Source organism: Muntiacus reevesi, chromosome 7 (genome assembly GCF_963930625.1).
Source record: "Muntiacus reevesi chromosome 7, mMunRee1.1, whole genome shotgun sequence".
In the NCBI taxonomy this organism is placed as follows: domain Eukaryota; kingdom Metazoa; phylum Chordata; class Mammalia; order Artiodactyla; family Cervidae; genus Muntiacus; species Muntiacus reevesi.
The window spans coordinates 31,773,210-31,785,114 of NC_089255.1; the positions used below are offsets into that span (position 1 = coordinate 31,773,210).

General features: G+C 36.9%; 1 pseudogene; it reads right to left on the reverse strand.

The window, feature by feature from the left end:
* The window catches only part of LOC136172606 (phosphatidylinositol N-acetylglucosaminyltransferase subunit P pseudogene), a 32,330-nt pseudogene extending 20,634 nt beyond the window's left edge, over nt 1-11,696 (reverse strand).
* Between the last annotated feature and the right edge of the window lie 209 nt (nt 11,697-11,905).

Below are 11,905 nucleotides of genomic sequence, written 5' to 3' on the forward strand. Positions count from 1 at the left end.
CAGATGTGACCCAGACATTAACATTTTAAAAATCCTTTGTAGCCTTTTTCTGTTATTTCAAGTTATTGTGGCTACAAACAAAACCTTGATGGGGTCAAGAAAAAACAAAATGTACTGTCCTCTGTCATTTCAAAGTCATCTATTAAAGTGACTCAAATATAAAATTTGACTGCGTTTGAATACAAATAGAACAGAATAATGAGGCTTATGTTTAGAAATGCAAAGAGCATTTTGGAAAGTATTTTAGGAAGAATTAATTTAATGCTAACTATTAATATTCTTTCAAAATTTGATTTTCATTCTTGTGCATGTGGATGCCACAAAAATGCTATTTAAGGTTTATCTTTCTTTTTCTCTCATTCTTATGCTGATATTTCTTGCTATATACTGAAACACTTTGAAGAATAATTTTTTTCTTAGACATATGAAGCTGATGTGAATATCAAAATGATATAGAAGAACGAGGAAGAATACCATTTGAAATCATAGCAGGTTAGGTGAACTCATATTTAATTAGGTTCTTGGTAAGTATGCAGTGTATTATTAATGATTTCTTATTTACTCAGGAACCATGTTTGTTTTTGGCAAATTAATTTTATGCTGTGATGTGGAATAATACTTAGCTTTCTGTAACTGTTGAAAAGGCACTAGCAATATTATATCATATGTTATGTTTAATAGCCATTGCTAAGTCTACCCAGAAATATGTAAGATGGTTAAATAATAGCATTCCTTTTGCTTTCACTATTCTTTAAGCTTCTTAACAATAGAAAATACCAATGAAAGCTTAAACATTGTTATATATGACCAGAACTCATTTTTTGCCATCATTGTAAGGAATACTGTGCATCTTATATATCTTGATATCCTATGTACAGAAAGTGACATCTACTGGAGAAAGCAGAACTGAATATTTACTTTTCAAACTACTTCCCTGCCAAACTTCCAGATAAACTGCACTGTCCTCAAGATTATCCCAAACTTTGAAAGCAAAGAAAGATTTTATTTAGTTCAATATAGTGTAAAGTCTGGGTTGTTCTGGGTATCATTTTTTCAAAGATGCCCTTTAGGAAAAAAGTGGTTATGAGGGTCACACAAAATATCTCTAAGCAATGTGATTGGAGGAGTCTGGAAAACACAATTCTAGCACATTACCTTAAGGGTAAAACTGAAGTTCTGAATAACCATAAGCCATTAAGTGGCAGATTGAAACAGAATTCTTTTGTAACAAATAGCTTGAAAACATGTTTGGAAAATATGTAACTTCTTTAAATGGTCTGGAAATAGGTTGTAAAACATTGTATGGGATTAGAATATATAATTTCTCTCTCATGAAAAGGCATCCCCATAATACTTTGAAGCCTAACCGTTTTATTTATTTATCTTGGAAAGATGTGTGTCCAACTCCATGATCTAATATCAAATCTCTGTTCTTAAGGCATTACGGGATTCTTCCCAGATGTTTTTCATCTTAGTCAAAATTAATGGCATCAGCTTCTTTCTTGTGACAATAATTCTCAATCTTTAAGTAATCACCCTTTCTTAAGGACAAAAGCCTTTCTTAATGGAAGCTACTGTGATAGCCATTTTCAAGATGGAGAAAATGAGGCACAGCTATATTCGATGAGTTCACAAATATAAAAATATGTCTAAGCCCTGTCTCTTTGGTTCTAGCTTATAGTCTCTGTGATATTACCAAGGCTGCTTCCATATTTAAATTCTGCTGTCTTATTCTCTGTAGTTTGATTTTCTATTTCTAACTGTTACCACTTAAAGTACTTTTGATTTTTGTTTTTGTAACAATGCTCTTGCACTCCCTCTGCTGGCCTTGCTAATTAGCAAAGCCAGTGGCCGAGTGGTCCTGGTGTGTATCAGTGATAGCAAGGGGATGACTGGTGAAAACATACGGTTTCGTGTTGGAACCCAGTAAGAAAGAAACGTTGATTGGCTTTCATAGGCAATAAGGCAAAGAAAATTTATTTGTAGACGGTGAAAACAAAAAGCATGATTATTTATATATTTTAAAGAAATAGTTTAGGAACGAACAAATTCACAAATCTTAAAAATCTGCTTTTCTTTTCAAAACAATAAAACCAGTTATCCATGTTCTATTAAAATGTATGTATGTTTAGTAAAAGGCATTTTACTACAAGGTGTATCACTTTTGAATCTCTGTTTTCGCTCTGGAGGGTTAAATGAAAGGTTGCCTGGCTTTGTTGGTCAGACTCTGGACCCCGATTAGATATGTAGCTGTCCGATGGATCAGCGCCCCACTTCTTAGTGTTACATTATGGAGTTACAAAGAGAATGACAGCACTTGGCAAATCCCAGGCCTAATCATAGCATAGAGAGGCGACTTTGGGAAGGTACATTACCAAGCAATTAGGACCCATTTAATAAATTACCCCTTATAGAACACTTTGAACCCTAGTGGTCTGAAGAGGTTAATGCACCTCCCACAACTGAGTGCTACTCACTTTCCAGGGCTAACTTCAAGGCCATGGTTAATCCAAATCTTCTTCTCATCAATGGCCTCTTACTCTTGAGTCACTTCTGTAGCCTGGCATCAGTAAGGCCACACACTTGCATTTCGCCTGTGCATTTCACACGCTTCATTTTCTTCCAGCTGAATCCATTGGGCGGAGTATTCACAAGGCCAAGTGACTTTGTGCTGCATGTTAACTTCCTTTGGCTTTCATGCTTCTTATTGGGAGTCTTTCTGTTTTTCTTATTTATAGAGTCTTAACTTCTGGGTTTAGTTTAAATGTTACGTCTGATGTAATATAGTTTCCTCTAAAATTGTTGAGTAGCAACCACATTTTAAATGAATCCAATACACAAAATTAGGTTTCAGGATATTATTAAATTTGGAAAAAACCCACAGTAGATATGTATTTGTACACTGGCATCTTAGCATGGTTAGATACTAAAAAACATTTAAAATGTAACTGTAAGGGAGAAAAAGCTTAGTTTGATGCTAGATATAATTAGACCCATTGGATTTTAATTTTTAAAATAAATTCAACTTGAGTTTTGGAGTTGAAAATGCTGATGAAACACTGAGTACTTTTATGTAAAAAGATAGCCAAGGGATGGAATTGGAATAGATAGAAATAGAAAATTCTTAATATATGTTCATAATGGCCGACTTTGCTTTAACATATCACTGGTTTGCTGAATGATATTCCTGTAAATTATGATCAAAATCATCATGCATTCTAACACATTTATTGAATATTTACTCTACCCAAGGCTCTACTGAAAGCTACAGGACATGAATAAGCCATGACCTATGACTTTAAGAAGCTGATGATTGTATTGTAGAGCTCAGATGTAGGGATGTGGAAAAAGAACCACAGTGAGTAGAAGATTACAATACACATCAAGATTGTGTGCACCTGGGAGTTTCTAAGGGAATTCAAAGAATGGAGAAGAGTCTGTATTCAGAAAGACCTGATGGGGAATGTGAAGTTTGCTCAAGCTTATGATAGGAAAGCTATCACAGGAAATGGCTAGAATAGATTTTGAAATCATACAGTCAGTATCTTGGTTCATCTTCAAAATCAGACCAATCTTTGACACTAGCGGGTTTTAATCAAAGCTGGCTTTATAGGAGGAGTATAATGTATGCTCTACCGTTTTAAAACAGTGAGCATGTGCCTGTGTGTGTGTGTTTGTATGATTGAGCCCATTTATAGTAAGGCTACACTTGTTAGAAATAAAGTACCCATGTAGATTAACAAAAGAGCATTGTAGAAGTGATCTCAGTTGAAAATAGAAAAATGAAATTCAATAAACACTGTGTCAGCCTTTCAAAAAAATAAAACGAAATGCTCTAACATTGAGAAGTAATTAAGATTGCCTTTAGTTGTTATGTCTGTGAACGTATTTTGTAGGCTAAGTTAGGGAGGCAGCTTTTCAACATGAAAGCAGACATTTTTTGGAATATTCTACTTTGCTTTACCTTTATTGTTGTTCAGTTGCTAAGTTGTGTTTGACTCTTGTGACTCCATGGACTCTAGCCCACCAGGCTCCTGTGTCCATGGGATTCCCCAGGCAAGAACACTCAAGTGGGTTGCCATTTCCTTCTCCAGGGGATCTTCCTGACCCAGGGATCAAATCCTTGTCTCCTGCATTGACAGGTGGCTTCTTTACCACTGAGCCACCAAAAAGCCCTTACATTGATTATGCACAGAAAAAGGAAATAAGAGAAAACACATTTTCAGTCAAATACTGTAATATAATATGGAAAGAACTGACTGTTGTCAATCTGATAATCAGGATGTATTTTCAAGGTGTTTTTTTAAAGTCAATATAACTATAAAATGACAAATATCCTTTTCCAGGATATTTAGTGATTCACTGAATGAGTCATACCTTTTGAAAAGTCTCTGCTCGTTTTATCATAATTTGGACATTTTCCATATTATAGACTGTGCTTTCTTACATGCCCATAAGAGACAAAGACTAGGTTTGCAAATATAGGTTCCATGTGAATCTGTACTATTATTGTAACCTGGGTTTATATGATCTGAAATTCTCTTATATTTGCTCTGAATAACTTCTTATCCAAATTTTTTTTAAAAAGTTGCCCGGAGATGAGACACAGTCTCTACCATGTAATAATTGCAAAGGTTTTTGGAAAGACCTCAGGATTGTGTAGCACATTAGATGTGGCACACCATTGGGTATGACTTTCCTTGTTGTGTCTTGAAAGCTACCTCTCCTTCCACAGCAGAATTGCAAATGAGAAGTGAACTATTATATTCTGTGGTAAATAAACATTTGAAAAACTGGAGGCCAACTCTTAGGTGTGTTGGTGAGATTATAATGCTTTCCATTCGTACCTAGAAGCACCTTAATTTGATCATTTACTCCATAAGCAAAGCATTACTGTGTACATTATTCCCTCTTGTTTTTGCATCTTGCATTATTCACACTAACACCAAAGCAGATTTATTAATACCAGCCTGCAAATGGCTTTATTCCTCATACTCTGAGAATTTACATCCTGGAATAAACAACACTTATGGAGCAATAAATGTAGCACAAGTGGAAAAAATCACATTGTCTGTTGTATTTTTTCCTTCTGGCATTTTAAGTGCATTCAAATTATTGATCAGCAAAACTTACTGAATGACCACTGTGTTTGGGCACTGCATCCCAAGATACAGAACTCTGAGAGGAGTTCTTCTTGAAGGAATGCAGAGACTAACTGGAAAAGGGAAACACATGGGAAACACCAGCAAACACAATAGTACTCTATAGCACATAATAAATAGTATAGTGTAAACTATTCATGGTGTAGACATGAAAGTGAAGAGAAAGTGAAAGTCTCTCAGTTGTGTCCGACTCCTTGCCACCCCATGGACTATATAATCCATGGAATTCTCCAAGCCAGAATACTGGAGTGGGTGGCCATTCCCTTCTCCAGGGAATCTTCCCAACACAGGGGTCAAACCCAGGTCTCCCACATTACAGGCAGATTCTTTATCAGCTGAGTCATCAGGGAAGCCCAAGAATACTAGAATGGGTAGCCTATCCCTTCTCCAGGGGATCTTCCCAACTGGGGAATCGAGCTGGTGTCTCCTGCATTGCAGGTGGATTCTTTACCAGCTGAGCTACCAGGGGAAGCCCCCGGTGTAGACATGCACTATGCAATATGCAACCGCTAGATACATATAGCTATTGAGCATTTGAAATGAGGTTATTTTTAGTTAAGCTATAGAAACAACCTAAGCACCCATCGCTGGATGAATGGATAAAGTAGATGTGATATATACATACACATATATAGAAGTATTACTCAGCCATAAAAAATAATGAACTCTTACCATTTGTGACGATGTGAATGAAACCTGAGGGTATTATGCTAAGTGAAATAAGTCAGGAGGAGAAAGACACATATCATATGGTTTCACTTACATGTAGAATATAAAAAACAAGCAAGCAAAAAACCAAACAAAAATCAAAATAAATAAACAAACCAGGTCAAACAAAAGCAAACACCTAGATACAGAGAACAGGGTAGTGGTTACCAGACAGAAAGGAGAGGGAGGGTGAGGAGGGTGAAATGGGTAAAGGAGATCATCTGTACAGTGATGAATGGAAACTGAATTTTTGGTGATAAACATGCTACAGTGTATAAAGAAGTAGAAATATAATGTACACATGAAATTTATATAATATTATAAACATGTACACATGAAATTTATATAATATTATAAACCTGTTACCTCAATAATAAATAAATTTTAAAAAATATGGTTGTTGCGAATTGAAAGTGCTTTAATTATAAAATATACACTAATTTAGAAGACATAGTATGATAAAGGGAATGTGGATATCTTGTGGATAATTTTAATAATGATTACATGTTCAAACAATATTTTAGATATATTGGATTAGATAAAATATTATTAAAATTAATTTCTTTTTTTAAACTGACTATATAAAATTTAAGATTATAGATGTGATCCACCTCATGTTTCCATTGGAGAGTGCTATGGTAAACTTCAAAGAATGGACCCGGCAGCAGCAGCAAGTGCTTAAAAAATCTGAAAAACCAGAAAGAACAGGTGAAATCTCTGCTAGGTCTGTAAGGATGCACACATCGGTTTTGAATCAGAAACTGAGAGAAGGGTAAGTGTGTCCTGGGAAAAGAGAATGAAGTAAATGAACAGATGTGGGAGGGTTGGAAACCAAAACTTTATTTTGGGTAATGGTGTAGCACGTTTTGTTATCTTACAAGGGGTGACAAGTTCTGAGCATGTAATCTACCAGTAAACACAGATGCCAATTACTGAGTGCTTAGAATACGAAGTTTACATATATAAATTTTCATTTAGATGTCAGAACTAGCATATAATGCACATTTTATCATATTCATTTTCCAGAAGAAGAGGCTAAAGTTTGGATTGGCTTAGTGAATGTCATAAAACCAGGAAAGAATTGACCTTAGTGTGTTTGACCTCATATCTGTAGTAGAGGCAGATTACCATGAAGTTTTACTGTTTTGGGTCCCACATGCATAAGTATCTCTTCCATGGGATATGCTCGAGGAATGTGTTCCCATAGTCATGTGCTTTTGGAAAGTTTGCCAAATTAAGTGATTTTCACCATAATCAGCTATGACTGCTATGTTTGCATTCTGACTTCCCATCAGTCACACACTCCTTCATGTGAGGTAGTTTTGGATCAACATTTTGGAGGATCTGGCTAAAGAGAGAGTTCAGTTGACTATATAATTGGTTTAGGTTTAGGGGGTTATTTATGTTTTTCACAGTTGCTTTTATGTGTAGTTAGGGTTTTTCTCACCCTTTCAGAGTAGGAATTGCTACCCTGAGTTCTCTTATTGTCCACTCCACCAGTTCGCCTGGGATCTTGACCAAGGTATAAAATCAGAGGTCAAATTGTAATATTAACTTGTCTAATGATACCAGGACTTCCCAGGTGGGCACTAATGGTAAAGAACCTGCCAGCCAATGCAGGAGATGTAAGAGATGCGGGTTTGATCCCCAGGTTGGGAAGATCTGCTGGAATGGGAAATGATAACCTGCTCCGGTATTCTTGCCTGGAAAATCCCATGGATCAAGGAGCCTGGCAGGCTACAGTCCCTGGGGTCACAAAGAGTTGGACATGACCGAGCGACTAAGAACTCACACACACACACCAGAGGATGTAGGTCATGGAAGAAAAAGAGGAAAACCTGGAATGTAAGCAGCCAAAACTAGTTTGTGGGATATCCTTCCAATCACTAGATATGTAAAATCACAAGTGGAGAGTTCAGTTCTCATTGAAATCTAGTCAAAATGAAATATACCACTTGATTAAGCAGCTTCTGCAATTACAAAATAAGGCACATTCATTTTTCTCTTTGATGTGAATCATGCAAAATCATGGCCTTCCCTGGTGACTCAGATGGTAAAGAATCTGCCTGCAGTGCAGGAGACCCAGGTTCAATCCCTGGGTCGGGAAGATCTTCTGGAGAAGGGAATGGCAACCCACTTCAGTATTCTTGCCTGGAGAATTTCATGGACAGAGAAGCTTGGTGGTCTATAGTCCATGGGGTCACAGAGTCAGACATAACTGAGCGACTAAAACTTTTACTTTCATGCAAAATAGCATTTAAGAATTCTTATGTTTTAAGACACAAATCAGTAATAGGACTCTGAGCAATGAGTATGACCATGTGGTCTCACCTGTTTTTACATCCTAACGTATAGGATTTTGTTTTAGCTCATTTTTGACATCATGGAGTCTAGTGACCCCAGAAGATGAAACATATGAAAACTGCCATTGACAGAGCAAAATGAACTGAAGCTTTCCTAAACTGCTCCTAATAAAAAACAGTATCTGATAATCATACTATGTGAAAGAAAGAAATTTCCTGCTCTTCAATGAAAAAAACAAGTATGCAGCCCAAAAGCAGTATCTTAGAGATATCAGAGAGTTAGTGAATAGAACCATTATGTAATTTTTCTGAGTTTTGTGATGTTTGTGGTACTTAGTGGCATTCAGTCTTTGTAATTTGTCATAATTTCATTCTTACCCTATGGAAAGGTTCATTTTGAGGACCTAAGATAGCATGGGCAATTTTTTCTTGCATATATTAGTATCTTCCCAAATTGTATATGTATCAGGTGTTATAAGATGTGAAGTCATCCTTGAACTGTACTGTATAGCTTCACAGGCATTATTGTGGGTTCTGGAGAAGCATACATAGACTATATAAAGGTCACAAAACCTTAAAGAATTTGTTATTGGTTCTTGCAACTTCTGTTTGCAAAACAGTGGGTCAGTGAGCTCTCCATTATGCGGCTAGAAAAAGTAGAGCACAGATGGATACTGCACTGGGTATCCCAAATTCCACAAATGAGGCTGATCATCATGTTCACCTTATCATGAAGTGATTAGACTGCCTCCAACAATATAGCAACGCAGAGACAAGATGGTGACTAACAAGAAAGACATACGTACATATAGATAGACTGAGTGAAGGAGGGTGGGAAGAGGTGAAGAGGTGAAGGAAATAAATGAACTTTTATTAAGGGCCTGACTCTATGACAAATAAAGAAGAACCTACGATGCATTCCATTCTTACTACCTGATTTTATGACTTTGTCAGACCTGTCTGGGCTGCTCATGATCCAAAAAGGAATGAGGGTAAAGAAAGAGGGCTCTGGAGTCACTGTCATTTCAGATAGATATATCATGAAAACAAAAATTTACCCATCATACCCAATGACACTGTAAATATTTTCCTTGAGAGTACAAATACCTCCTAATTTGATGCAGGTTTGTAAAGCAGTTCTTTTTTAACTCATTTAAGAAAGTATCTTAACTTAGATTTAGAAATATGCACCTTGCTGATCATTATTATGTGAAACAATAGTTTTGATTAATGTTTCTTGAATCTTTTTCATATGTATTTCTGAATTTAACATTGAACACTCACAAGATACAAAATGATTATTTAAGACTCCCAACTAGATTTCTTCGGAATCGGGAATACATGCCTTTCAGGGACAGTCCATGATCATTTTTTTTTTTTCCCCATGATCATTTTTATATGCAGGGTCACACTACTGTTTGTAACTTTTACATCCAGAGACTGATCGGACTTTCGACTCAGTGCCATCTTGAGTATGAAGGACCTCACGACAAACACTGTGAGTGGATGTTCCTAATTCTGAAAAAGTATCTTCCATGTGGTTTTATTCTGTATCTATACAAAGTAGATATAAAATATACCACCCTCTGCCCATTCTCTGCTTCTTAATGTGGTTTTCTTTGGAACATATCCTGAAATTGCATTTCCCGTATTGTGGGCGAGGTGCTTTCAAATCTTGTTTGATGACCTCATTACATCAAGTATCATCAAAGGCTCTCAGATCATGCTACTCTTTGAAATAGTAGAGAGAATTGGGCTCCACAATGCAAACCATTTTGAATGACTGAACTTACAAACAGGTAAGAACTGTTTAAGTATGAGAAATTTGCAATCCATGGATGCTTGGATCTGTAATAGGGAAGAACCTTTGTATTCTATTACAAGTTAATCACTAAAAGAATGTTGCCTATAAATTTAAATTAGACATAATGGCCCATCTCTGGGAATCTTGCCTCCCAGGTAATAAGCTTAAGCTAAAATAACCATTGTTTAGCTCACAGGAAACAGCTTGGCCAGGCCCACATGTGAATGACTGAAGGAAGGAAGAAATTGACACATCCCGTCTGGAGTCTGGCTGGAACCAGGTCTTTACCCTCTCTGCTCTTAGGATAAAATGAGCCTGAATTCTAACTTGGAGAAGATAGTTCTTTGGGACACTTAGTTCACCATCTTCTCAGTCTGCTGGCTTTCTGGATAAAGATTTTATTTTTTGCTCCAACAACTCTTTTCTCAGTTTATCTGTCTGTTGTGCCCTGAGCAGTACAAACTTGAACTTAGTAACAGATCCTGTCATTTTTGTTTCTTTGTAAGCTTCTGTTGCCTTCACTGAGAGGAGTCTATCCTATGTGGAGTGAAGATACAACACACACAGGAGAGGACTATGCCTGCTTCCATTGAGGGTGTTATCCTCAAAGCATCTTTACAGACAGTGCCTGAGGCAGAATTGGCCCCTGATGACTTCAGGTGTAATAAATATCCTCCAAAAATAATCACGCAGTCAGGCCAAAATATTAACCTTGAAATCAAGGTTACATATTTTCATAGCAGAGTGTATTTCTGACATTGCAATGGAATTTAAAGAGGAAAATAATTTTCAAAAACCTCCCTGGTGGCGCTAGTGGTCAAGAACCTGCTTGCCAGTGCAGGAGAGGTAAGAGACAGGAGTTCTATCCTTGGGTGTTGGGAAGATCCCCTGGAGGGAGGGCATGGCTACCCACTTCCATATCCTTGCCTAGAGAACCTGTGGACAGAGGAGCCTGGCGGGTTATAGTTCATGGGGTCACAAAGAGTTGGACACGACTGAAGCAGCTTAGCATAGCATGGCCCAAATGAAGCAATTACAAAACAGAAATAGAGTCACAGATAATAAACTTATGGTTACCCAGGGGGAGACGGAGGGGATAAATCGGGAGATTGGGGTTCACATATGCTAAGAACCTATTATATAGCACAGAGACTTCTTCTTCTTCTTTTTTTTAAATTAGTATGATCAAAACCTTAATGTCAAAAATTCATAATAAATGTTTGGCGTTAGTTCACATACAATTAAGTTTTTGGTGTAAAGTTATTTGGCTTCAAGAAAGAACATTTGGTTTACTTCACTAATAGGAATATCTCTTAGTGCTGGGATGGCCTCTTCTTGGTCTTTCTTGCGCTGTTGATTTTTGGCATAGTTATCTGTGATATTATGAATGGAGTCGAGTGGAGAGGTACTCATCATGTTTATTCCAAATAAGAGGACCTAACCGATGACTACGGTAATGAGGAGATACACAGGCAGAACAATGACCCAATACTTTTGAGGTCAGTAAGTTAAGCCTAAGGAGTTTAGCCAAGATTCGGGAATAAAAGCCCACACAGGATACAGTATGAAACCAAATTGGGAGCTTAAGAAAAGAACAAAGCCATAAATCGCTCTTTCTGGCAATGGCGACAGTGAATTTTCCACCATTTTTCCCCGTGGCTTTAGATATTCTTGGGTCCTCCAAGCGCCGACTCCCCCCGCGGCACGTTCGGCCATCTCAGGGCCAGGCCAGCACAGAGACTTCTATTCCATATTCTGTAATGACCCGTATGGGAAAAGAATCTAAAAAAAGAGTGGTTATATGTATAAAACTGATTCACTTTTCTGTACAGCAGAAACTAACACATATTGTAAATCAACTATACTCCAATAAAAATTAATTTAAAAAATCCTATTGTATAAGCACAGTTTCTGGTAGAGTTCTTTTT